Here is a 26,441-nt window from a genome sequence, read left to right on the forward strand (position 1 = left end):
TCCTCTTTGGAATTGGCCAGGAGAAAATAACCTCCCCTGAAAATCATTACTCCCTGTAATCCCTTCCCCGGCTTTCAGTATGTTTGTATTACGAAAGGTGGATGTAGCTGGAGCGATAAGACAGTTGACCGTGAAATAAGATTAATTGGATTACAATAAGTGAAAAGGATGCAGCCAAAGATTCAATTCCAGGTCCTTGCCATTGAAGGTCTTTTTCACTGCCCAGCAATGTCTAACACTATCATTGAGAGAGATTGAGAGGTTTTGGATCCCATTTCACCTGTAGTCATTTAACTACGTATCCTCAGAGACCAACAAACGGCTTGATGGCCTACTCTATACTATAGTAGGTCTGATATCTGACTAAAGCCAGATGGGACCTGAACCTATTTGTTGGATAAAATTCCCAATCCTCATTCTGGTCACCCATTTTGCATTAGTAGTCTTAGATATAATCCATTCAATTGGCTGTTACGACAACCAGGAAATGGTATACAGTCACATCCAAAATAATTGATAAAGATGAGCAAAAAATACAATAAAAGAAATAATACAAATACTGAGCTATATGCAAAATAATGTGAAATATTATTTTATACTAATACAATTTCTCAGAAAAATGTACTTTTATTCTGCATTAACATTCTATTTTTTAAAAGTTCATCTCAGCCAAAGAAACTGTATTGTGGCCTTTCATGGCTTCCTGTTTCAATGGGGTATAAAAATGAGGCAACAGGCATGTAAAATCCATTTGTCATCCATCACCATAGGGAAAGGCAAAGAACTCACAAATGAAAAGAGACAAATAGTTGTTGACTATCAGGCAATGGGTACAAACCAAAAACAACATACAAACCACAATATATATAATATATGTATGTATGTATGTATGTATGTATGTATGTATGTATGTATGTATGTATGTATGTATGTATGTATGTATGTATATACCACTATTATGGTAAGTGGCTGGTAGAGGACCCATGTGTATCTTGTTCCCACAGTGAGGAAGATTGTTCTGGAGGTAAAGAAAAGTCCAAGGAACACAGTTGGAGAATTCCAGAACTTGGTCACATCTTGGGGTCACCAAGTTTCCAAATCTACAATTAGACACCACCTATGCCAACATGGCATTTGGAAGGGTTGCCATAAAAAAATGACTCTATTGAGAGAAACCCAAAAATGTTAACGCCTGGAGTTTGTTAAACGGCATTGGCACTTAGATTGGAACTAGGAACTATGGTCAGATGAGACGAAAAATAGAGCTCTTTGGCAATGCAAAGCAGCGGCGGGTTTGGCCTCGAAAGAAGGATGCATACGCAGAAAAGAACCCCATAGCTACTATGAAATATGGTGGTGAATCTTTGATGTTATGGGGCTATTTTGCATCCACTGGTCCATGAGCCCTTATTATTTTATTTAACTTGGCAAGTCAGTTAAGAACAAATTCTTAATTACAATAACAGTCTACAGCAGCCAAACCCTAAACCCAGACAACGCCGGGCCAATTGTGCACCGCCCTATGGGACTTCCAATCACAGCCGGTTGTGATATAGGCTGGAATCAAACCAGGGTCTGTTGTGACGCCTCTAGCACTGAGAAGCAGTGCCTTAGACCGCTGTGCCACTCGGGAGCTTGTTAAGGGCAACGGCATCATGACCTCTTCGAAGTACCAAGACATTTTAGCCAAAAACCATTGTTTTCTCTGCCAGGATGCTGAATTTGGCCGCAAGTGGATCTTCCAGCAAGACAATGACCCCATGCACATGTCAAAATCCACAAAGAAATGGTTAATTGAACACAATCAATATTTTTCAACAGCCACCTCAGTCTCTGGACCCCATTGAAAACCTGTGGCTTGATTGAAGATGGCAGACCGAAGGATATCAAGGATCTGGAAAGATTCTGTACGGATGAATGGCATAAGATCCCTTCCAATGTGTTCTTCAATCTCATAAAACATAAGACATTTTAACACTTTTTTTTACTTGATAAACATGTTTTTTATTATTCTTTGCAATTTTTTTGCAATTGTATTAGTATGAAATAATCACATTTTCAATTTTTTTCGAGCATACAATATAGCTCAATATAAAACGGATTGTTTGGATGCTGATTGGTTGATAGCAGGGAGTTATAGAACCACAATCCCCTCATTCTACAGGTAATGCCTGTTAACAGTTGCATTAGATGTATCAATGTGCATCCACTGTCCCACAGCCCAGCCAGTAAATGTATAAACTTAATCTCCCCTGGAAAAAAGCGACTAGACAATATGTCCCCATGCTAGATGTTCGATCGGGTTCTAGTCCAGGCTCTGGCTGGGCCATTCAAGGACATTCAGAGACTTGTCCCAAAGCCCATCCTGCATTGTCTTGGCTGTGTGCTTAGGGTCGTTGTCCTATTGAAAGGTGAACCTTCGCCCCCAGTCTGAGGTCCTGAGCGCTCTGGAGCAGGTTTTCATCAAGGATCTCTCTGTACTTTGCTCCGTTCATCTTTCCTTTGATCCTGACTAGTCTCCCAGTCCCTACCGCTGAAAAACATCCCAACAGCATGATGCTGCCACCACCATGCTTCACCATAGGGATGGTGCCAGGTTTCCTTCAGACGTGACGCTTGGCATTCAGGCCAAAGGGTTCAATCTTGGTTTCATCAAACCAGAGAATCTTGTTTCTCATGGTCTGACAGTCTTTAGGTGCCTTTAGGCAAACTCCAAGCGGGCTGTCATGTGCCTTTTACTGAGGAGTAGCTTCCGTCTGGCCATTCTACCATAAAGGCCTGATTGGTGGAGTGCTGCAGAGATGCTTGTCCTTCTGGAGGGTTCTCCTATCTCCACAGAGGAACTCTGGAACTCTGTCAGAGTGACCATTGGGTTCTTGGTCAAATCAAATCAAATTTGTCACATACACATGGTTAACAGATGTTAATGCGAGTGTAGCGAAATGCTTGTACTTCTAGTTCCGACCATGCAGTAATATCTAACAATTTCACAACAACTACCTTATACACACAAGTGTAAAGGAATGAATAAGAATATGTACATAAAGATATATGAATAAGCGATGGTATGGATTGCATAGGCAAGATGCAGTAGACGGTATAGAGTACAGTATATACATATGAGATGAGTAATGTAGGGTATGTTTAAAGTGGCTAGTGATACATTTATGACATACATTTTTCATTATTAAAGTGGCTAGAGATGAGTCAGTATGTTGGCAGCAGACACTCAAAGTTAGTGATGGCTGTTTAACAGTCTGATGGCCTTGAGATAGAAGCTGTTTTTCAGTCTCTCGGTCCTGGCTTTGATGCACCTGTACTGACCTCGCCTTCTGGGTGATAGCTGGGTGAACAGGCAGTGGCTCGGGTGGTTGTTATCCTTGATGATCTTTTTGGCCTTCCTGTGACATCGGGTGGTGTAGGTGTCCTGGAGGGCAGGTAGTTTGCCCCCAGTGATGCGTTGTGCAGACCTCACTACCCTCTGGAGAGCCTTACGGTTGTGAGCGGAGCAGTTGCCGTACCAGGCGGTGATACAGCCCGACAGGATCCTCTCGATTGTGCATCTGTAAAAGTTTGAGTGTTTTTGGTGACAAGCCAAATTTCTTCAGCCTCCTGAGGTTGAAGAGGCGCTGCTGCGCCTTCTTCACTATGCTGTCTGTATGGGTGGACCATTTCAGTTTGTCCATGATGTGTACGCCGAGGAACTTAAAACTTTCCACCTTCTCCGCTACTGTCCCGTCAATGTTGATAGGGGGCTGCTCCCTCTGCTGTTTCCTGAAGTCCACAATCATCTCCTTTGTTTTGTTGACATTGAGTGTGAGGTTATTTTCCTGACACCACACTCCGAGGGCCCTCACCTCCTCCCTGTAGGCCGTCTCATCGTTGTTGGTAATCAAGCCTACCACTGTAGTGTCGTCTGCAAACTTGATGATTGAGTTGGAGGCATGCATGGCCACGCAGTCATGGGTGAACAGGGAGTACAGGAGAGGGCTGAGAACGCACCCTTGTGGGGCCCCAGTGTTGAGGATCAGCGGGGTTGATATGTTGTTTCCTACCCTCACAGGGCTTGGAGGGTACAATGGTGTTAAATGCTGAGCTGTAGTCGATGAACAGCATTCTTACATAGGTATTCCTCTTGTCCAGATGGGTTAGGGCAGTGTGCAGTGTAATTGCGATTGCGTCGTTTGTGGACCTATTGGGGCGGTAAGCAAATTGGACTGGGTCTAGGGTGTCAGGTAGGGTGGAGGTGATATGGTCCTTGACTAGTCTCTCAAAGCACTTCATGATGACGGAAGTGAGTGCTACGGGGCGATAGTCATTTAGCTCAGTTACCTTGGCTTTCTTGGGAACAGGAACAATGGTGGCCCTCTTGAAGCATGTGGGAACAGCAGACTGGGAAAAGGATTGATTGAATATGTCCGTAAACACACCAGCCAGCTGGCCTGCGCATGCTCTGAGGACATGGCTGGGGATGCCGTCTGGGCAGGCAGCCTTGCGAGGGTTAACACGTTTAAATGTTTTACTCACATTAGCTGCAGTGAAGGAGAGCCCACAGGTTTTGGTAGCGGGCCGTGTCAGTAGCACTGTATTGTCCTCAAAACGAGAAAATAAGTTGTTTAGTTTGTCTGGGAGCAAGACATTGTGGTCCGCAACTGGGCTGGTTTTCCTTTTGTAGTCCGTGATTGACTGTAGACCCTGCCACATACCTCTCGTGTCTGAGCCGTTGAATTGCGACTCTACTTTGTCTCTATACTGACACTTAGCTTGTTTGATTGCCTTGTGGAGGGAATAGCTACACTGTTTGTATTCGGTCATGTTTCCGGTCACCTTGCCCTGATTAAAAGCAGTGGTTCGTGCTTTCAGTTTTGCGCGAATGCTGCCACCAATCCACAGTTTCTGGTTGGGTTAGGTTTTAATAGATGCTGTGGGTACAACATCACCGATGCACTTGCTAATAAACTCGCTCACCGAATCAGCGTATTCATCAATGTTATTGTCCGACGCTATGCGGAACACATCCCAGTCCACGTGATCGAAGCAATCTTGAAGCATGGAATCCGATTGATCGGACCAGCGTTGAACAGACCTGAGCATGGGTGCTTCCTGTTTAAGTTTCTGTCTATAGGCTTGGAGCAACAAAATGGAGTCGTGGTCAGATTTTCCGAAAGGAGGGCGGGGTCACCTCCCTGACCAAGGCCCTTCTCCCCCAATTGCTCAGTTTGGCCGGGCGGCCAGCTCTAGAAAGAGTGTTGGTGGTTCCAAACATCTTCCATTTAAGAATGATGGAGGCCACTGTGTTCTTGGGGACCTTCAATGCTACAGAAATGTTTTTGGTTACCCTTCCCCAGATCTGTGCCTCGACACAATCCTGTCTTGGAGCTCTATGGACAATTCCTTCGACCTCATGGCTTTGTTTCTGCTCTGACATGCACTGTCAGCTGTGGGACCTTATATAGATGGGTGTGTGCCTTTTCAAATCATGTCCAATTAATTGAATTTACCACAGGTGGACTCCAATCAAGTTGTAGAAATATCTCAAGGATGATCAATGGAAACAGGATGCATCTGACCTCAATTTTCGTGTCTCATAGCAAAAGGTCTTAATACTTATACGTAAATAAGGTATTTCTATTTTTTATTTCTAAAACATTTGCAAAAATGTCTAAACCTGTTTTTGCTTTGTCATTATGAGGTATTATGTGTAGATTTATTTATTACATTTTAGAATAATGGCTGTAATGTAACAAAATGTGGAAAAAAATCAAGGGGTCCGAATACTTTCCGAAGGCACTGTGTGTGTGTGTGTGTGTGTGTGTGTGTGTGTGTGTGTGTGTGTGTGTGTGTGTGTGTGTGTGTGTGTATTGATATTAAAATAAAAAAGTGGGATGCTAAAACATTTTCAGTGTAAACTTTACTAAATCCAGACAATTTTTTTTTCTTCAATAACATAATAACACAACATAAGCCATGGGAATTGCAGGAAATTAGCTCTGAAACGGCAATTTTTCTCTCAGCCCCATGACAAAATGTGTAGAATTGCAGGAAATTTGCTTTAAAACAGCAAAATATCTCTGCAGCCAAGAGAGCCTCCAAAACTGTGCCATTGGCCACGTCTACTACCATCCTAGGCAAAACACTGTTCTGGGTATCTTGGTTAGCTATTTTAATCTCATTTTCAATGACCTATTTTGCCCCATTAATTTAATCTAGCCTATAGGCCTACTCATGGAATTGAAGGCCTACTTCCAAGAACCTATGCCAGTCCCAAGACGGACGAAAAGGAGATGGCCACGGGTCAACAACAAGAAACGTAGCTACTGTATGATTTTCAGACATTCATAACAAATGGAATGTACTGTACGTACCTACAGTAGAAGTCAGAAGTTTACATACACTTAGGTTAGAGTCATTAAAACTTGTTTTTCAACCACTTCACAAATTTCTTGTTAACAAACTATAGTTTTGGCAAGTCGGTTAGAACATCTACTTTGTGCATGACACAAGTAAATTTTCCAACAATTGTTTAGAGACAGATTATTTCACTTATAATTCACTGTATCACAATTCCAGTGGGTCAGAAGTTTACATACGGTAAATTGACTGTGCCTTTATTAAACAGCTTGGGCTTTAGAAGCTTCTGATAGGCTAATTAACATCATTTGAGTCAATTGGATGTGTACCTGTGGATGTATTTCAAGGCCTACCTTCAAACTCAGTGCCTCTTTGCTTGACATCATGGGAAAATCAAAAGAAATCAGCCAAGACCTCAGAAAAAAATTGTAGACCTCCACAAGTCTGGTTCATCCTTGGGAGCAATTTCCAAATGCCTGAAGGTACCATGTTCATCTGTACAAACAATAGTACACAAGTATAAACACCATGGGACCACGCAGCCATCATACCGCTCAGGAGGGAGACTGGTTCTGTCTCCTAGAGATTGACGTACTTTCGTGTGAAAAGTGCAAATCAATCCCAGAACAACAGCAAAGGACCATCTGAATATTCTGGAGGAAACGGGTACAAAAGTAAAACGAGTCCTATATTGACATAACCTGAAAGGCCGCTCAGCAAGGAAGAAGCCAGTGCTCCGAAACTGCCATAGAAAAGCTAGACTACAGTTTGCAACTGCACATGGGGACAAAGATCGTTAGTTTTGGAGAAATGTCCTCTGGTCTGACAAAACAATAATAGAACTGTTTGGCCATAATGACCATCGTTATGTTTGGAGGAAAAAGGGGGAGGCTTGCAAGCTGAAGAACACCATCCCAACCGTGAAGCAGGGGGGTGGCAGCATCATGTTGTGGGGCTGCTTTGCTGCAGGAGGGACTGGTGCAATTCACAAAATAGATGGCATCATGAGGATGGAAAATTATGTGGATATATTGAAGCAACATCTGAAGACATCATTCAGGAAGTTAAAGCTTGGTCGTAAATGGGTCTTCCAAATGGACAATGACCCTAAGCATACTTCCAAAGTTGTAGCAAAATGGCTTAAGGACAACAAAGTCAAGGTATTGGAGTGGCTGTCACAAAGCCCTGACCTCAATCCTATAGAACATTTGTGGGCAGAACTGTAGAAGCGTGTGTGAGCAAGGAGGCCTACAAACCTAACTCAGTTACACCAGCTCTGTCAGGAGGAATGGGCAAAAATTCACCCAACTTATTGTGGGAAGCTTGTGGAAGGCTACCTGACATGTTTGACCCAAGTTAAACAATTTAAAGGCAATGCTACCAAATACTAATTGAGTGTATGTAAACTTCTGACCCAGTGGGAATGTGATGAAAGAAATAAAAGCTGAAATAAATCATTCTCTCGACTATTATTCTGGAATTTCACATTCTTAAAATAAAGTGGTGATCCCAACTGACCTAAGACAGGGCATTTTTACCAGGATTAAATGTCAGGAATTGTGAATCTGAGTTTAAATGTATTTGGCTAAGGTGTATGTAAACTTCCGACTTCAACTGTATATGGACTTAAAACAGTCTATACCAAAACTGTCTACCGATAATGACGATTGGTTGTATTTTGTCTATACTGTATACATAATCATCTCATCAACATCTACCCTCTTTAGATTGGAAGAGGAAGACGGCCTTGTAAGCCGTATAGCTACAGATAAGTATTCCACTCAGGTAAAACAGCATAGCATTGCTACACACTCACTCCTTTCTAAAACGTTAATGACAGTTGTTACAGTTACCTACCATGCATGGCTCTTCCTCATAGGACCGCTCGTCCAAGAGCGACGTTGATCGCCCTGTGACAAAGACCGCCAGCGCCTGTCCATTCAGGTAAAACAACATATCGATTGAAATTGCATGAACTTAGAAGGTAGACTGACACCATAAAACAGTGGGGAATTGGTAACAGAAAGGACTTGATCTCTCAACCTTTGTGGCAAAAGGTAACTGCAACGATCACTTAGCCATCCTAGAAATTGGCAGGTTTTTAGGTTAAATGGGAATGTAGTTCCTCAACAGGTTAGATATCTGGGGTTGGGGGGTGTTTAAAGTATCCACCGTACAATATATTTATTTCTGGGTGCCTATTTCTGGGTGCCTAATATGGTCACATTTTCAAAAAATGTGGTATGGCTTGGCCAAGATCGAACATCCAACCTTCTGACTTCAAAACAGAAACTCTTACCACAAAACTACAGGGTATGCTGAATATATGGGAACAATACCAAAGTACAGGTTGGCTGTCTTCTCTGTTTCATTATTCACCTCCTGCATTTGTCTACTTTCTGTTCCACTGTCTGTTTCTTAGTGATCTGCTTGCCTTCATGTTAACACTAGGGCTATAAGCCTCCTTCTGATCTGGATATCTGTTGTGATCTGCCTTCATGTTAACACTACGGCTATAAGACTCATTCTGACCTGGGCATCTGTTGTGTTTACTGGGAGACAACGCAGCTGGAGACAACACAGATGGACAAGGCAGGGACATCAGAAATCAAGTCAGGGGACAAGGAGGGGGGGGAGAAAAAAAGCTACATTTATCCAAATGCAAAAAAAAATGACTGAAGATGAGTCTCTGCTCTCAGTGCTCTGCTATGCTCTAAGACACACAGCCAATCTAGCTCTAAGTGATTTATTGGGCATTATACATCTCCATTGTCCAGAGGGGACAAAAGATGTTCCCAACAATCTTTTGACTGTAATGATATTTTTGAAATGCAGTACTTTTGTCCAACATGCCAGTATTTCTTTGGCAGTGAAGTGCCAGATCATTGCACATCATGTGGTTGCCTCCCTGGGGACATGCCATCTCTTGTCAAGAGTGGATCAGTGTTCATTAAATTATCAGTCAAAACTAAAGGAAAAGTTATCAGTCCCCAAATTCTGTGACGCATTAGAACATAAGTGCTCTAGGTCCAAGAGCAGCCCAGGTAGTACAAGGAACATTTATGATGGTGAACTATACAAGTCAATACATGGCCTTAATGGCACTGATTTAATGAACCTTTAACTCTCATGGAATGTTCAAGTTCCAATATTCAAGTCCTCTCCCTTACAAGTCACAGATAATGAACTTCCCCCGAACCTAAGAGTAAAGCACATCATTCCTGTGGGGCCAAAGAGCCCAGAAATTAATTATTTCCTTTGTGGATGATTGTGTTACACTTGAGGGTGAGGGCTTGACATGCCAGTTGAGAGGGACACCCACAAATGTACATGTTGTACAGTTTACTATGTATTTGGGATTCCCCTGCTCGCTGGAAAAGTACAGAATATCTGTCACGTTGGTATGAATGATTCGGGAGCCAGGCGCAGGAATGCATAATATTTTTTTTTATTACACCCAAATTACGGCGTGCCATGTAAAGGCACGGGGACGAAGACCAAACAAACACGTACACAAAACACAGGGTTGAAACACAAACAAAAGCGCGAGGAGTACCTTGAATAAGTACACACGTGCATAATGATTAACACATTGGACGAGACCCGTAATCATCTGCACAATCCACAAGGGAACGAAAGCCCAAACCACACAGCACAGGTACTCACACGCACCAACGGACATTGTAACAATAATCGACTGCCCAATGGAAACCAAAGGGCACACTTATACAAGTACTGATCAGTGGGAATAGGGGACAGGTGTGCGTAATGAAAGTTCCGGAATCCGTGACAATATCAAACAATGCAATGGTGAACAACTGGTGCTATCACAAAGGAGAAGTGGTAGAAAAGGGAAATGGGTTCATTAGAGTGTATATGCTTGAGAGTGAGCCAGAGCCATGCACAAACACTGAACAGCGCAGACAGGTTGACCACGTGGTAGAGTGCACCCATCTCCATTAAATGTTCATTACTGTTTTCAACATGATTGCAGGGTTTGCTTTTGATTACATGCATGGTATCTTACTTGGCAAATGACTACACTGTGGTTTGAGTCCAAATATCACCCCGAGTCGTTCTACCTTGGAAGAGAAATCGAGTGCATAAACAAAAGGATGCTTGCTATAAAAACCATGATTAATGTGACAAGACCGCCATACTGAATTCATTTACAAAAATATTTGAAATATCTGACACTTCCTGCTGTTCTATAGCCTCCCCTGTTTAAATAGGATTTTACACAGGCAGTACTTCCACCATTTACTGCTACTGGTGCCTCGCCTGGTTCACCAACTACTTCTCAGATAGAGTTCTGTGTGTCAAATCGGAGGGCCTGTTGTCCGGCCTTCTGGCAGTCTCTATGGGGGTACCACAGGGTTCAATTCTCGGGCAGAGTCTTTTCTTTGTATATATCAACGATGTCGCTGTTTTTGCGGGTGATTCTTTGATCCACCTCTAGGCAGACAACACCATTCGGTATACATCTGGCCCTTCTTTGGACACTGTGTTAACAAACCTCCAAACGAGCTTCAATGCCATACAACACTCCTTCCGTGGCCTCCAACTGCTCTTTAGTAAAACTAAATGCATGCTCTTCAACCAATCGCTGCCTGCACCCGCCCGCCTGACTAGCATCACTACTGTGGACAGTTCTGACTTAGAATATGTGGACAATTACAAATACCTAGGTGTCTGGTTATAGACTGTAAACTCTCCTTTCAGACTCATATTAAGCATCTCCAATCCAAAATTAAATCTAGAATCGTCTTCATATTTTGCAACAAAGCCTCCTTCACTCACGCTGCCAAACATATCCTCGTAAAACTGACTATCCTACCGATCCTCGACTTCGGCGATGTAATTTACAAAATAGCCTCCAACACTACTCAGCAAACTGGATGCAGTCTATCACAGTGCCCTCCATTTTGTCACCAAAGCCCCATATACCACCCACCACTGCGACCTGTATGCTCTCATCGGCTGGCCCTCGCTACATATTCGTCGCCAGACCCACTGGCTCCAGGTCATCTATAAGTCTTTGCTTGGTAAAGCTCCGCCTTATCTCAGCTCACTGGTCCCCATAACAACACCCACCCGTAGCACGCGCTCCAGCAGGTATATCTCACTGGTCATCCACAAAGCCAACACCTCATTTGGCCGCCTTTCCTTCCAGTTCTCTGCTGCCAATGACTGGAACAAATTGCAAAAATGTAGTTGGAGACTTATATCTCCCTCACTAACTTTAAGCACCAGTGGTCAGAGCAGCTTACCGATCGCTGCAACTGTACACAGCCCATCTGTAAATAGCCCATCCAACTACCTACCTCATCCCCATATTGTTTTTATTTACTTTTTTGCTCTTTTCCACACCAGTATTTCTACTTTTACATCATCATCTGCACATCTATCACTCCAGTGTTAATTTGCTAAATAGTAATTACTTCGCTACTATGGCCTATTTATTGCCTTACCTCCTTACTCCATTTGCACACACTGTAAAAATCCCACTTGTGCTTTCTCCTCATCACTTTCCTTGTATTCCCACGGCTAGGATGGTCAAGTGGTTTAAGCGTTGGAATTGAAATCCAATGTAGTCTTCTCGTACAGGTTTTAACCCTGCATACAGCGCAATGATAAAATAGTCCTTTAAATATTTGAACTATGTCCTCTGAATTGAAATTGTCTTTATTTTATGGGCTCGTCCAATGATTGAAGTGCTTAGAAAAAGGTTTATTTTAGTTCGCTTGAAAATTATTTCAATTATGCTATTGAATTTGGATACTTTCGTTTTTGTGTGAGCTAATTCAGCAAGCTGTGATGGCTGAGTGATTAAGTCCAGTGGTGTCTCCCCGCGCCAATTCGAACCCTGTTTGCATCTTCCTTTACAAACAGTTCAAATAGGCTATGCAGTACAGATACTCTTGATTTTGTAGTAGTAAGATGGTCATGCTGAGATAGCCAACTGGTTAATAATACCTTGGACTTGAAATCCAATTAGGTCCCCCTGTGCATATTTGAATCTTACTCTCAGGACATAGCCCACTTTTACTTTCTCTGCACATTGTTTTTTGACTTGAACATTAAACTGGCCAACCTTCACAGCTTTGGAAAGGATCGAAATGATTTGGCACACTTGTCCCAATTGCAATGTCTCACCTGAGCCTCACCACAACTCTTATTATGTCTTGTCCATTTGTCAACATGAGAAGCTTTGGAACGGATCTCTCTCCATGCTCACTCCACGTGGACTTCTTTTGTACTCCTGAGAGAAAAGGCATGAGAGAATAGGCAGTTGATAGCTTCAACTAGATGCTCTACACCTGTTGCTGGCTTAGACTCAGGTCTCTCGATAGAAGTGATGCAGGCCATGTGAGTAATGTGTAAAAACAACACTGCAAATCTCATTTGAATTACTACCCTTAACTCCATAAAAATTGGACCCATAAGTTGATTCAAGAAATTAAAAAAAATAGACTAGAGACATTTCTATCCTTCTCGTGGTCCTATTAATTATACACTTCTCCGTAGTAGTATTACAAATTACCTTCAAATCATCATCCAACCATCTCCCGGCTTTCCAGTGAGGGCTATCAAACCACACTACAAATTCAGGCCAGAGGTCATTCAAACCTTTCAAAGAAATGTTTCTTTTTCTAAATGTATTTATTTGACCTTTATTTAACTAGGCAAGTCAGTTAAGAACAAATTCTTATTTACAATGACAACCTACCAAAAGGCAAAAGGCCTCCTGCGGGGACGGGGGCCTGGGATTAAAATAAATAAATAAAGACAATATAAATATAGGACAAAACACACAACACAACACTACATAAAGAGAGACCTAAGACAACAACATAGCAAGGCAGCAACACATGACCACACAGCATGGTAGCAACACAACATGGTACAAACATTATTGGGCACAGACAACAGCACAAAGGGCAAGAAAGTAGAGACAACAATACATCACACAAAGCAGCCACAACTGTCCGTAAGAGTGTCCATGATTGAGTCTTGGAATGAAAAGATTGAGATAAAACTGTCCAGTTTGAGTGTTTGTTGCAGCTCGTTCAAGTCGCTAGCTGCAGCGAACTGAAAAGAGGAGCGACCCAGGGATGTGTGTGCTTTGGGGACCTTTAACAGAATGTGACTGGCAGAAAGGATGTTGTATGTAGAGGATGAGGGCTTCAGTAGATATCTCAGATAGGGGGGAGTGAGGCCTAAGAACATTTTATAAATAAGCATCAACCAGTGGGTATAGAGTGCAGTGATGTGTCCTATAAGGAACATTGGTGGCAAATCTGATGACCGAATGGTAAAGAGCATCTAGCCGCTCGAGAGCACCCTTACCTACCGATCTATAATGTATGTCTCCGTAATCTAGCATGGGTCGGATGGTCATCTGAATCAGGGTTAGTTTGGCAGCTGGGGTGAAAGAGGAGCGATTACGATAGAGGAAACCAAGTCTAGATTTTACTTTATCCTGCAGCTTTGATATGTGCTGAGAGAAGGACAGCGCACCGTCTAGCCGTACTCCCAAGTACTTGTATGAGGTGACTACCTCAAGCTCTAAAACCTCAGAGGTAGTAATAACACCTGTGGGAGGAGGTGCATTCTTCTTACCAAATCACATGATCTTTGTTTTGGAGGTGTTCAGAACAAGGTTAAGGGTAGAGAAAGCTTGTTGGACACTAAGAAAGCTTTGTTGTAGAGCATTTAACACAAAATCCGGGGAAGGCCAGCTGAGTATAAGACTGTATCATCTGCATATAAATGGATGAGAGAGCTTCCTACTTCTGAGCTACGTTGTTGATGTAAATTGAGAAGAGTGTAGGGCCTAGGATCGAGCCTTGGGGTACTCCCTTGGTGAAAGGCAGTGGCTGAGACAGCAGATTTTCTGGCTTTATACACCGCGCTTTTTGAGAGAAGTAGTTAGCAAACCAGCCCAAAGACCCCTCAGAGACACCAATACTTCTTAGAAGAATGGAATGGTCTACCATATTAAAAGCTTTGGCCAAATCAATAAAAATAGCAGCGCAATATTGCTTAGAATCAAGGACAATGGTAACATTATTGAGGACCTTAAACTTCTTAGGGATCGGTGTCCCTTCCACTGGACGGTTGAGCTAACGTAGGCTAATGTGATTTGCATGAGGTTGTAAGTAACAAGAACATTTCCCAGGACATAGACATATCTGATATTGGCAGAAAGGTTAAATTATTTTTAATCTAAATGCACTGTCCAATTTACATTAGCTATTAAAGAGAAAGAATACCATGCTATTGTTTGAGGAGAGTGCACAATTTTGAACATGAAAAGTTATTAATAAACAAATTAGGCACATTTGGGCCGCCTTGATACAACATTTTGAACAGAAATGAAATGGTTCATTGGATCAGTCTAAAACATTGCAAATACACTGCTGCCATCTACTGGCCAAAATCTAAATTGCACCTGGGCTGGAATAATACATTATGGCCTTTCTCTTGCATTTCAAAGATGATGGTACAAAAAAATACAAAACAACGGTTGGTTAAGGTTGCAGTTCTTTCTCTATTAGACAAATTATTTTAAAACAGTCCAAACATTTCATACATTAATACACTTACATTAAGTTTCTTCAGTACATTTCTTATCAAAATAATGAACGTGTTTAATTAAAACTCAGAAAATAAAAACTTCTGAAAATTCCATGCGTGTGCCCCTTTAAGATGCCTCACTAGTCTACATCTCTGTTTCCTTAAACTCAGAAATCCCTCAACAATCTCTACTATACTCTACCTCTATCTTTCCGCTACCTCTGTCTTTCCGTCTAACATTACTATACCAGAAGATTTTTTTTTCTCTTCATTATAGTCAAAACAAACATAACTTCTGTTCACAGGAAGGCCACTTTAATTAGTATGTTCTCTCTTGTTTCGCTGGTTGTACTTTCCCATATTTAATTTGTTATTTATTTTTTATTTCACTTTTATTTAACCAGGTGGTCAAGTTGAGAACAAGTTCTCATTTACAATTGCAACCTGGCCAAGATTAAGCAAAGCAGTTTGACACATACAACAACACAGAGTTACACATGGAGTAAAACAAACATACAGTCAATAATACAGTAGAAAAATAAGTCTATATACAATGTGAGCAAATGAGGTGAGATAAGGGAGGTAAAGGCAAAAAAGGCCATGGTGGCAAAGTAAATACAATATAGCAAGTAAAACACTGGAATGCTAGATTTGTAGTGGAAGAAAGTGCAAAGTAGAAATAGAAATAATGGGGTGTAAAGGAGCAAAATAAAGAAATGAATGAATACAGTAGGGGAAGAGGTAGTTGTTTGGGCTAAATTATAGATGGGCTATGTACAGGTGCAGTGATCTGTGAGCTGCTCTGACAGCTGGTGCTTGAAGCTAGTGAGGGAGATGAGTGTTTCCAATTTCAGAGATTTTTGTAGTTCGTTCCAGTCATTGGCAGCAGAGAACTGGAAGGAGAGAAGGCCAAAGGAGGAAAGGTATGTATATGATGCCTTGTGACCCTGCTCTACCAAATAGTTTACTAATGTGGTGATGTTTGCCATATGAGTGAATGTGTCTCACTACATCATGTATCAACACAGAACCCTCAAATGTACGCCTTTAGCGATTGTTTAAATGTGGCGTGATACAAAGTTTGACTATTTGTAAACATAATTCCTGCTCTTGCCCATATATACTGCCAATTTTAATATTTTACCTAATATCCACTGTCCTTGATTCTGACAAAGATTATTCAACCCCAAAATCTGCCAAGGGGCAGGGTTGATCCAAGCTTTCTGATTCATAACGCATAATACTTTTCTTGCCTAACAAAGGCAGTCAAGCATTCAAGCTAACTGGCTAACGTTGGCTAGCTGACTGGCTAACGCTACTTCCAGACAAAAGAGACAGCAAAGCCATATCTTTACTCTCCATTCTACTCATCCAGCAGAGCTGGTTAGAATTTTTATCATGTTATTCAAAGTGTTGGTGACTAACTGTGCTGCTGGCAATAATTTATATTACATTATTTTCCCTAACGTTTACTGACACCGGCCATATTCAATGGGTGTTGAGCGTTGTTAAATTCATCAGTTATTCTGTACTCTGGTACATTCAGACGAGTACTCTGAAATTCGAACAAATAGCCAGAGCGAATTTACAAAGCACCCCATTTAACAATGTCGCACAACGACTATACCATTTAGCTAAGCTAAGAATGACGTGAATAGTCAAGTCGATATGAACGTTGGATAGCATATAGTTAATATATTATCAAGTTCGATGCAATGATATGCTATGCGGTTCATAAGGATAACGCAACCAAAAATATGTCATAATTAGTTAAAAAAGGATTTGTATCTACTGTACATACACAAATTACTTAACAAATAGTTAGTTAGTGAGATTTTATTTCACTTTATTTAACCAGGTAGGCAAGTTGAGAACAAGTTCTCATTTACAATTGCGACCTGGCCAAGATAAAGCAAAGCAGTTCGACAACATAGAACAACACAGACTTACACATGGAGTAAAACAAACATACAGTCAATAATACAGTAGAAAAATAAGTCTATATACAATGTGAGCAAATTAGGTGACATAAGGGAGGTAAAGGCAAAAAAAGCCATGGTGGAAAGTAAATGCAATATAGCAAGTAAAACACTGGAATGGTAGATTTGTAGTAGAAGAAAGTGCAAAGTAGAAAAAAATAATGGGGTTAGATAGATTACGCTGAGTACATCTACTAATCTTTATTTTATCGGTTTTATCTTTTATGTCATTGTGCAAAGTCACAATTACATCCCTGAATTCTCTATTAGATTGGAATTTTCCTATCAGCAAGGAGATGCTGCTGAAGTATATCCATGATTAGATTTGCTTTTCCCATATTCGAGCCAAATTGGTAGAATGCGCATGCGCTTCTTTTAGTATGCGCTTCTTTTAGTATGCGCTTCTATGGCTTTGCTGTAGTTTACCTCTTCTTGTAACATCTGCTTCCAACTCACACCCTCAAACACCTAGATCCCCTGAACGCAGCTCACTCTCCAAAATCCCAATCACCTGAATTCTAATCACCTGTTCACACACCTGTATTTCATTATCACACACTACTTAGTTCAGTTCTTTGCACCCCATCACTGTGAGGTATTGTTTGTTTTGTGACACATGTCTTTCGGAGTGCTGCGTTTCCCGTGATGTACTCCTGTGTATGATTGGTTTTTCCTGCCTCACTAATGATGCCTATTACCTGCCTGTACTTTAGGCTATCGGATTTCCTGTTATCTACCTATTGCTTGATCTCCCTGACTACGTTGCTAGCCTTTTCCCTGCCTGTACTGTTGCCCTTTTGGACCCCCTTGTTTATGACCTTCTGCCTGCCCCTGTGGTCCTTTGCAATAAACACCTGCAGCGCCCTGCGTTTTGAAACCAGCTCTCTGTCTCCCCTCGTGGTCATTATACTACTGTGATGGTTATTTATGTTCCTCTCTGCTTGTGGTTTTAATATATGCCAATCTTTTTTCTGAGACTATAACTCAGTCATATAATGCTTAACCTTAAGAAAATATCCATAAAGAGAGCATTCTGAACCATTCTGAATACTTTGTACACCCGTTTTGTACGCATGGGTGCGCAAGTTTATATATACTGCTCCAAAAAATGAAGGGAACACTTAAACAACACATCCTAGATCTGAATGAAATAAAAAAAAATATTAAATACTTTTTTCTTTACATAGTTGAATGTGCTGACAACAAAATCACACAAAAATAATCAATGGAAATATAATTTATCAACCCATGGAGCTCTGGATTTGGAGTCACACTCAAAATTAAAGTGGAAAACCACACTACAGGCTGATCCAACTTTGATGTAATGTCCTTAAAACAAGTCAAAATGAGGCTCAGTAGTGTGTGTGGCCTCCACGTGCCTGTATGACCTCCCTACAACGCCTGGGCATGCTCCTGATGAGGTGGCGGATGGTCTCCTGAGGGATCTCCTCCCAGACCTGGACTAAAGCATCCGCCAACTCCTGGACAGTCTGTGGTGCAATGTGGCATTGGTGGATGGAGCGAGACATGATGTCCCAGATGTGCTCAATTGGATTCAGGTCTGGGGAACGGGCGGGCCAGTCCATAGCATCAATGCCTTCCTCTTGCAGGAAATGCTGACACACTCCAGCCACATGAGGTCTAGCATTGTCTTGCATTAGGAGGAACCCAGGGCCAACCGCACCAGCATATGGTCTCACAAGAGGTCTGAGGATCTCATCTCGGTACCTAATGGCAGTCAGGCTACCTCTGGCGAGCACATGGAGGGCTGTGCGGCCCCCCAAAGAAATGCCACCCCACACCATGACTGACCCACCGCCAAACCGGTCATGCTGGAGGATGTTGCAGGCAGCAGAACGTTCTCCACGGCATCTCCAGACTCTGTCACGTCTGTCACATGTGCTCAGTGTGAACCTGCTTTCATCTGTGAAGAGCACAGGGCGCCAATGGCGAATTTGCCAATCTTGGTGTTCTCTGGCAAATGCCAAACGTCCTGCACGGTGTTGGGCTGTAAGCACAACCCCCACCTGTGGATGTCGGGCCCTCATACCACCCTCATGGAGTCTGTTTCTGACCGTTTGAGCAGACACATGCACATTTGTGGCCTGCTGGAGGTCATTTTGCAGGGCTCTGGCAGTGCTTCTTCTGCTCCTCCTTGCACAAAGGCAGAGGTAGCGGTCCTGCTGCTGGGTTGTTGCCCTCCTACGGCCTCCTCCACATCTCCTGATGTACTGGCCTGTCTCCTGGTAGCGCCTCCATGCTCTGGACACTACGCTGACAGACACAGCAAACCTTCTTGCCACAGCTCGCATTGATGTGCCATCCTGGATGAGCTGCACTAGCTGAGCCACTTGTGTGGGTTGTAGACTCCGTCTCATGCTACCACTAGAGTGAAAGCACCGCCATCATTCAAAAGTGACCAAAACATCAGCCAGGAAGCATTGGAACTGAGAAGTGGTCTGTGGTCCCCACCTGCAGAACCACTCCTATATTCGGGGTGTCTTGCTTATTGCCTATAATTTCCACCTGTTGTCTATTCCATTTGCACAACAGCATGTGAAATTTATTGTCAATCAGTGTTGCTTCCTAAGTGGACAGTTTGATTTCACAGAAGTGTGATTGACTTGGAGTTACATTGTGTTGTTTAAGTGTTCCCTTTATTTTTTTGAGCAGTGTATTATCACTATCAAATTTCTAATAAACGATTATACACATACCATTTATAAAAAAAAAAATGAATATCTTCACAGAATCCATGTATAACGTAGGAAATGTTAGGTACTCACATTAATGAATCACTCCATGTGCGTTTCCAACGACTCTCCGCCGCTACAAAGTGTCAGCTGTGCATCCATGCGGCAAACAGAAACGCTGCCCCGCGGGTCATAGGAATAATGCTCCACATGTATCATCAATGCTTCTTTAGACTTCCAAAAATTATAGATTTGCCGCTACTTTCTAAAACAACATCCCGCTCTCAATACCACCCCCGTGATATTCTGATGGGCAGTGATGGACGGATAATGCGACATATCAAAACCTATTATCTGAATTTTAAATAATCTTATTGTACACATTTCTATATCTCATTATCCAAAAGTTCAGTTTAACCCTTATTTCCACACTCACACAACTCTCATTCACATTCACACAGTACTGTTCCCAAAACATATATGTTCCCAAAACAAAAAATTAATTGTTTTCTACATTTTTATAACCTGCAGGAATATTTTCTCATTTCTATCTCAAGGTTAGTTCCTGGCATAACACAACTCATACATTTACATCTTACAATACTAACCCATGGTACAGGATCTCCTAACCTTAAAACGGTAGTAACTTCACAATTTATTTCTAACATGGGGTTTGGTTTAAAACAATTACATGTGCACCTTACTATCTTATACTATATCATTATAATGCATTGTCTCCTATTTCTATAGCGCTTTTCTCAAACCACACAGGGCTTTTGCTTTAAGGTCTTAAAGTAGCTCACACAGATTTTAGTTTTAATCCAGTTCACAATGATTCTGGATGCTAATGTTAATTGATCTTAACCAGTTCACACAGATTTTAGTTTTAATCCAGATCACACAGATTTTAGCTTTAATCCAGTTCACACATATTCTGGATGTTAACGTCAGATGGCAGCTCCCTCGGAACTCCGTTTTCTCAACAACAAAAAAAAGAAAAAAAAGAATAATTGTTTCCAAGAAATGTCAGTCTCACTTATCTGTCTCTGTTCGGAACACCGTAACCACCCACATGACACCCTCCTTCAGATGTTAGGCAGGTCCCTGGCTTCTCCTTCAGTGGAGAGCGGGTTTCCCTTGAGCCAGTTGGTGTGGCCCCCGTGCACAGTTAAACCAAGGTCCTCAGGAGCAGTCAGTATATGGAGATTGGTGTCCAAATCTGGGTCGCCAAATATTGTTGTGGAATAGTCTAATCAAGTGAGAGAGACTTTGTCATTTCTTCAAATAATCATTTTTACTCAATATGAAATTGTATTAGTCACATGCGCCGAATACAACAGGTGTAGACCTTACAGTGAAGTGCTTACTTACGAGCCCTTAACCAACAATGCAGTTTAAAAAATATGTATAAGAATAAGAAATAAAGTAACAAGTAATTAAAGAGCAGCAGTAAATTAACAATAGCGAGACTATATACGGGGGGGTACCGACACAGAGTCAATGTGAGGGGGCATTGCAAATAGTCTGGGTAGCCATTTGATTAGGTGTTCAGGAGTCTTATGGCTTGGGGGTAGAAGCTGTTTAGAAGCCTCTTGGACCTAGACTTGGTGCTCTGGTACTGCTTGCCGTGCAGTAGCAGAGAGAACAATCTATGAGTAGGGTGGCTGGTGTCTTTGACAATTTTTAGGGCCTTCCTCTAACACCGCCTTGTATAGAGGTCCTGGATGGCAGGCAGCTTGGCCCCAGTGATGTACTACCCTCTGTTCACACTACCCTCTGTGGTGCCTTGCAGTCGGAGGCCGAGCAGTTGCCATACCAGGCAGTGATGCAACCAGTCAGGAGGCTCTCGATTGTGCAGCTGTAGATCCTTTTTGAGGATCTGAGGACCCATGCCAAATCTTTTCAGTCTCCTGAGCGGGAATAGGTTTTGTCGTACCCTCTTCACGACTGTCTTGGTGTGCTTGGTCCATGTTAGTTTGTTGGTGATGTGGACACCAAGGTTCTAGAAGCTCTCAACCTGGTCCACTGCAGCCCCGTCAATGAGAATGGGGGCGTAGTCCAACGCCTTAACCCCTCGGCCATCACAGCTTGCTCTATTATCTTCCACGCCCTAACCAGTCCGCTATATCGTTCTGACCATTTTAACTCTAACACGTCCAGATCATCGCTACTGAAGTACCGACTTGAAATGTTTGTCATGGAAGATACATTCTGAGCACTTGAATCAAAGGACAAGTGCACACATTATCCATATCAAGTCACCAAGTATATGTTAAAAAGAAAGAATGGCTTGCCATTGCGCTGCGAGCAGGGTTCGAACCTGCGCAGGGAGACCCCATTGGATTTCAAATCCAACGCCTTAACCACTCGGCCATCGCAGCTCGCTATATTAACCACCAGGCCTTAACCAGTCGGCTATCTCATTCTGTCCATTTTACTTCTGTAAAGACTAGACTATCTACTGAAGAGCCTATTTGAACTGTTTGTCAAGGAATATATATTCTGAGCACTTGAATCAATGGACAAGTCCATGCATTCAGCACATTATCCATATCAAGTCACATGTTACAAATATAGACTGGTTTGTCAATGCGCTGCGAGCAGCTTAAAAACTGTACGGGGAGAAAACAATGGATTTCATTTCCAACGCTTAAAACACTTGGCCATTGCGGCTGTGTGAATCAAAGGAAAGTGATGAGGAGAAAGCACAAGTGGGCTATATACGCTTCGAGCAAGGTTAAAACATGTGTGGGGAGACCCCATTGAAATTCAGGTCCAACGTCTGAAAAACTCGGCCGTTGCAGCTGTTGGAATTCAACTAAAGTAATTGGGATTTGGAAACAGACATCATTGGTGCAAAATGGTAAACTTGATTGCACGACATATTGAACTTATTGTGCCAAATCACGCCTTAACCACTCGGCCATTACAGCTTTCTGAATAAGCTCACACAAAAGATTTCTGAGCACTTGAATCACTGGACAAGTCCATGCATTAAAGAGACTATCCATATCAAGTCACCAAGGATATGTTCAGAATGAGGGCTGGTTTGTCATAACGCTGTGAGCAGGGTTCAAACCTGCGCAGGGAGACCCCATTGGATTTCGAGTCCAACGCCTTAACCTCTCGGCCATCACAGCTTGCTCTATTACCTTCCACGCCCTAACCAGTCCGCTATCTCGTTCTGTCCATTTTGACTCTAAAACGTCCAGATCATCGCTACTGAAGTACCGACTTGAAATGTTTGTCATGGAAGATACATTCTGAGCTCTTGAATCAAAGGACAAATGCACACATTATCCATATCAAGTCACCAAGTATATGTTAAAAGAAAGAATGGTTTGCCATTGCGCTGCGAGCAGGGATCGAACCTGCGCAGGGAGACCCCATTGGATTTCAAGTCCAACGCCTTAACCACTCGGCCATCGCAGCTCGCTCTTTTAACTACCAGGCCTTAACCAGTCGGCTATCTCATTCTGTCCATTTTACTTCTGTAAAGACCAGACTATCTACTGAAGAGCCTATTTGAACTGTTTGTCAAGGGATATATATTCTAAGCACTTGAATCAATGGACAAGTCCATGCATTCAGCACATTATCCATATCAAGTCACATGTTACAAATATAGACTGGTTTGTCAATGCGCTGCGAGCAGCTTTAAAAACTGTACGGGGAGAAAACAATGGATTTCATTTCCAACGCTTAAAACACTTGGCCATTGCGGCTGTGTGAATCAAAGGAAAGTGATGAGGAGAAAGCACAAGTGGGCTATATACGCTTCGAGCAAGGTTAAAACATGTGTGGGGAGACCCCATTGAAATTCAGGTCCAACGTCTGAAAAACTCGGCCGTTGCAGCTGTTGGAATTCAACTAAAGTAATTGGGATTTGGAAACAGACATCATTGGTGCAAAATGGTAAACTTGATTGCACGACATATTGAACTTATTGTGCCAAATCACGCCTTAACCACTCGGCCATCACAGCTTTCTGAATAAGATCACACAAATGTTTTCTGAGCACTTGAAACACTGGACAAGTCCATGCATTAAAGAGACTATCCATATCAAGTCACCAAGGATATGTTCAGAATGAGGACTGGTTTGTTATAACGCTGTGAGCAGGGTTCGAACCTGCGCAGGGAGACCCCATTGGATTTCGAGTCCAACGCCTTAACCTCTCGGCCATCACAGCTTGCTCTATTACCTTCCACGCCCTAACCAGTCCGCTATCTCGTTCTGTCCATTTTGACTCTAAAACGTCCAGATCATCGCTACTGAAGTACCGACTTGAAATGTTTGTCATGGAAGATACATTCTGAGCACTTGAATCAAAGGACAAGTGCACACATTATCCATATCAAGTCACCAAGTATATGTTAAAAAGAAAGAATGGTTTGCAATTGCGCTGCGAGCAGGGTTCGAACCTGCGCAGGGAGACCCCATTGGATTTCAAGTCCAACGCCTTAACCACTCGGCCATCGCAGCTCGCTATATTAACCATCAGGCCTTAACCAGTCGGCTATCTCATTCTGTCCATTTTACTTCTGTAAAGACTAGACTATATACTGAAGAGCCTATTTGAACTGTTTGTCAAGGAATATATATTCTGAGCACTTGAATCAATGGACAAGTCCATGCATTCAGCACATTATCCATATCAAGTCACATGTTACAAATATAGACTGGTTTGTCAATGCGCTGCGAGCAGCTTTAAAAACTGTACGGGGAGAAAAAAATGATTTTCATTTCCAACGCTTAAAACACTTGGCCATTGCGGCTGTGTGAATCAAAGGAAAGTGATGAGGAGAAAGCACAAGTGGGCTATATACGCTTCGAGCAAGGTTAAAACATGTGTGGGGAGACCCCATTGAAATTCAGGTCCAACGTCTGAAAAACTCGGCCGTTGCAGCTGTTGGAATTCAAGTAAAGTAATTGGGATTTGGAAACAGACATCATTGGTGCAAAATGGTAAACTTGATTGCACGACATATTGAACTTATTGTGCCAAATCACGCCTTAACCACTCGGCCATTACAGCTTTCTGAATAAGCTCACACAAAAGATTTCTGAGCACTTGAATCACTGGACAAGTCCATGCATTAAAGAGACTATCTATATCAAGTCACCAAGGATATGTTCAGAATGAGGACTGGTTTGTCATAACGCTGCGAGCAGGGTTCGAACCTGCGCGGGGAGACCCCATTGGATTTTGAGTCCAACGCCTTAATCTCTCGGCCATCACAGCTTGCTCTATCACCTTCCACGCCCTAACCAGTCCGCAATCTCGTTCTGTCCATTTTAACTCTAAAACGTCCAGATCATCGCTACTGAAGTACCGACTTGAAATGTTTGTCATGGAAGATACATTCTGAGCACTTGAATGAAAGGACAAGTGCACACATTATCCATATCAAGTCACCAAGTATATGTTAAAAAGAAAGAATGGTTTGCCATTGCGCTGCGAGCAGGGTTCGAACCTGCGCAGGGAGACCCCATTGGATTTCAAGTCCAACGCCTTAACCACTCGGCCATCGCAGCTCGCTATATTAACCATCAGGCCTTAACCAGTCGGCTATCTCATTCTGTCCATTTTACTTCTGTAAAGACTAGACTATCTACTGAAGAGCCTATTTGAACTGTTTGTCAAGGAATATATATTCTGAGCACTTGAATCAATGGACAAGTCCATGCATTCAGCACATTATCCATATCAAGTCACATGTTACAAATATAGACTGGTTTGTCAATGCGCTGCGAGCAGCTTTAAAAACTGTACGGGGAGAAAAAAATTATTTTCATTTCCAACGCTTAAAACACTTGGCCATTGCAGCTGTGTGAATCAAAGGAAAGTGATGAGGAGAAAGCACAAGTGGGCTATATACGCTTCGAGCAAGGTTAAAACATGTGTGGGGAGACCCCATTGAAATTCAGGTCCAACGTCTGAAAAACTCGGCCGTTGCAGCTGTTGGAATTCAAGTAAAGTAATTGGGATTTGGAAACAGACATCATTGGTGCAAAATGGTAAACTTGATTGCACGACATATTGAACTTATTGTGCCAAATCACGCCTTAACCACTCGGCCATTACAGCTTTCTGAATAAGCTCACACAAAAGATTTCTGAGCACTTGAATCACTGGACAAGTCCATGCATTAAAGAGACTATCTATATCAAGTCACCAAGGATATGTTCAGAATGAGGACTGGTTTGTCATAACGCTGCGAGCAGGGTTCGAACCTGCGCGGGGAGACCCCATTGGATTTCCAGTCCAACGCCTTAACCTCTCGGCCATCACAGCTTGCTCTATTACCTTCTACGCCCTAACCAGTCCGCTATCTCGTTCTGTCCATATTAACTCTAAACCGTCCAGATCATCGCTACTGAAGTACCGACTTGAAATGTTTGTCATGGAAGATACATTCTGAGCTCTTGAATCAAAGGACAAATGCACACATTATCCATATCAAGTCACCAAGTATATGTTAAAAGAAAGAATGGTTTGCCATTGCGCTGCGAGCAGGGATCGAACCTGCGCAGGGAGACCCCATTGGATTTCAAGTCCAACGCCTTAACCACTCGGCCATCGCAGCTCGCTCTTTTAACTACCAGGCCTTAACCAGTCGGCTATCTCATTCTGTCCATTTTACTTCTGTAAAGACCAGACTATCTACTGAAGAGCCTATTTGAACTGTTTGTCAAGGGATATATATTCTAAGCACTTGAATAAATGGACAAGTCCATGCATTCAGCACATTATCCATATCAAGTCACATGTTACAAATATAGACTGGTTTGTCAATGCGCTGCGAGCAGCTTTAAAAACTGTACGGGGAGAAAA

The 26,441-nt window shown here is 42.4% G+C and overlaps 9 non-coding genes across 9 annotated transcripts; all 9 read right to left on the bottom strand.

Moving 5' to 3' along the window:
* Positions 1-21,902: 21,902 nt before the first annotated feature.
* trnas-uga (transfer RNA serine (anticodon UGA)) lies at positions 21,903-21,984 on the bottom strand. The gene has a single exon. It is a non-coding gene; the product is annotated as a tRNA-Ser (tRNA).
* Positions 21,985-22,661: 677 nt separating this feature from the next.
* Positions 22,662-22,743, bottom strand: trnas-cga (transfer RNA serine (anticodon CGA)). The gene has a single exon. It is a non-coding gene; the product is annotated as a tRNA-Ser (tRNA).
* Positions 22,744-22,953: 210 nt separating this feature from the next.
* trnas-uga (transfer RNA serine (anticodon UGA)) lies at positions 22,954-23,035 on the bottom strand. Its single transcript has one exon. It is a non-coding gene; the product is annotated as a tRNA-Ser (tRNA).
* A 678-nt stretch (positions 23,036-23,713) lies between these two features.
* On the bottom strand, positions 23,714-23,795 carry trnas-cga (transfer RNA serine (anticodon CGA)). Its single transcript has one exon. It is a non-coding gene; the product is annotated as a tRNA-Ser (tRNA).
* A 211-nt stretch (positions 23,796-24,006) lies between these two features.
* trnas-uga (transfer RNA serine (anticodon UGA)) lies at positions 24,007-24,088 on the bottom strand. Its single transcript has one exon. It is a non-coding gene; the product is annotated as a tRNA-Ser (tRNA).
* Positions 24,089-24,766: 678 nt separating this feature from the next.
* trnas-cga (transfer RNA serine (anticodon CGA)) lies at positions 24,767-24,848 on the bottom strand. The gene has a single exon. It is a non-coding gene; the product is annotated as a tRNA-Leu (tRNA).
* Positions 24,849-25,059: 211 nt separating this feature from the next.
* trnas-uga (transfer RNA serine (anticodon UGA)) lies at positions 25,060-25,141 on the bottom strand. Its single transcript has one exon. It is a non-coding gene; the product is annotated as a tRNA-Ser (tRNA).
* Positions 25,142-25,819: 678 nt separating this feature from the next.
* On the bottom strand, positions 25,820-25,901 carry trnas-cga (transfer RNA serine (anticodon CGA)). Its single transcript has one exon. It is a non-coding gene; the product is annotated as a tRNA-Ser (tRNA).
* Positions 25,902-26,111: 210 nt separating this feature from the next.
* On the bottom strand, positions 26,112-26,193 carry trnas-uga (transfer RNA serine (anticodon UGA)). Its single transcript has one exon. It is a non-coding gene; the product is annotated as a tRNA-Ser (tRNA).
* Positions 26,194-26,441: the final 248 nt, after the last annotated feature.

This window comes from Salmo salar, chromosome 03 (genome assembly GCF_965601325.2).
Source record: "Salmo salar chromosome 03, fSalSal1, whole genome shotgun sequence".
NCBI classification, from domain to species: Eukaryota; Metazoa; Chordata; class Actinopteri; order Salmoniformes; family Salmonidae; genus Salmo; species Salmo salar.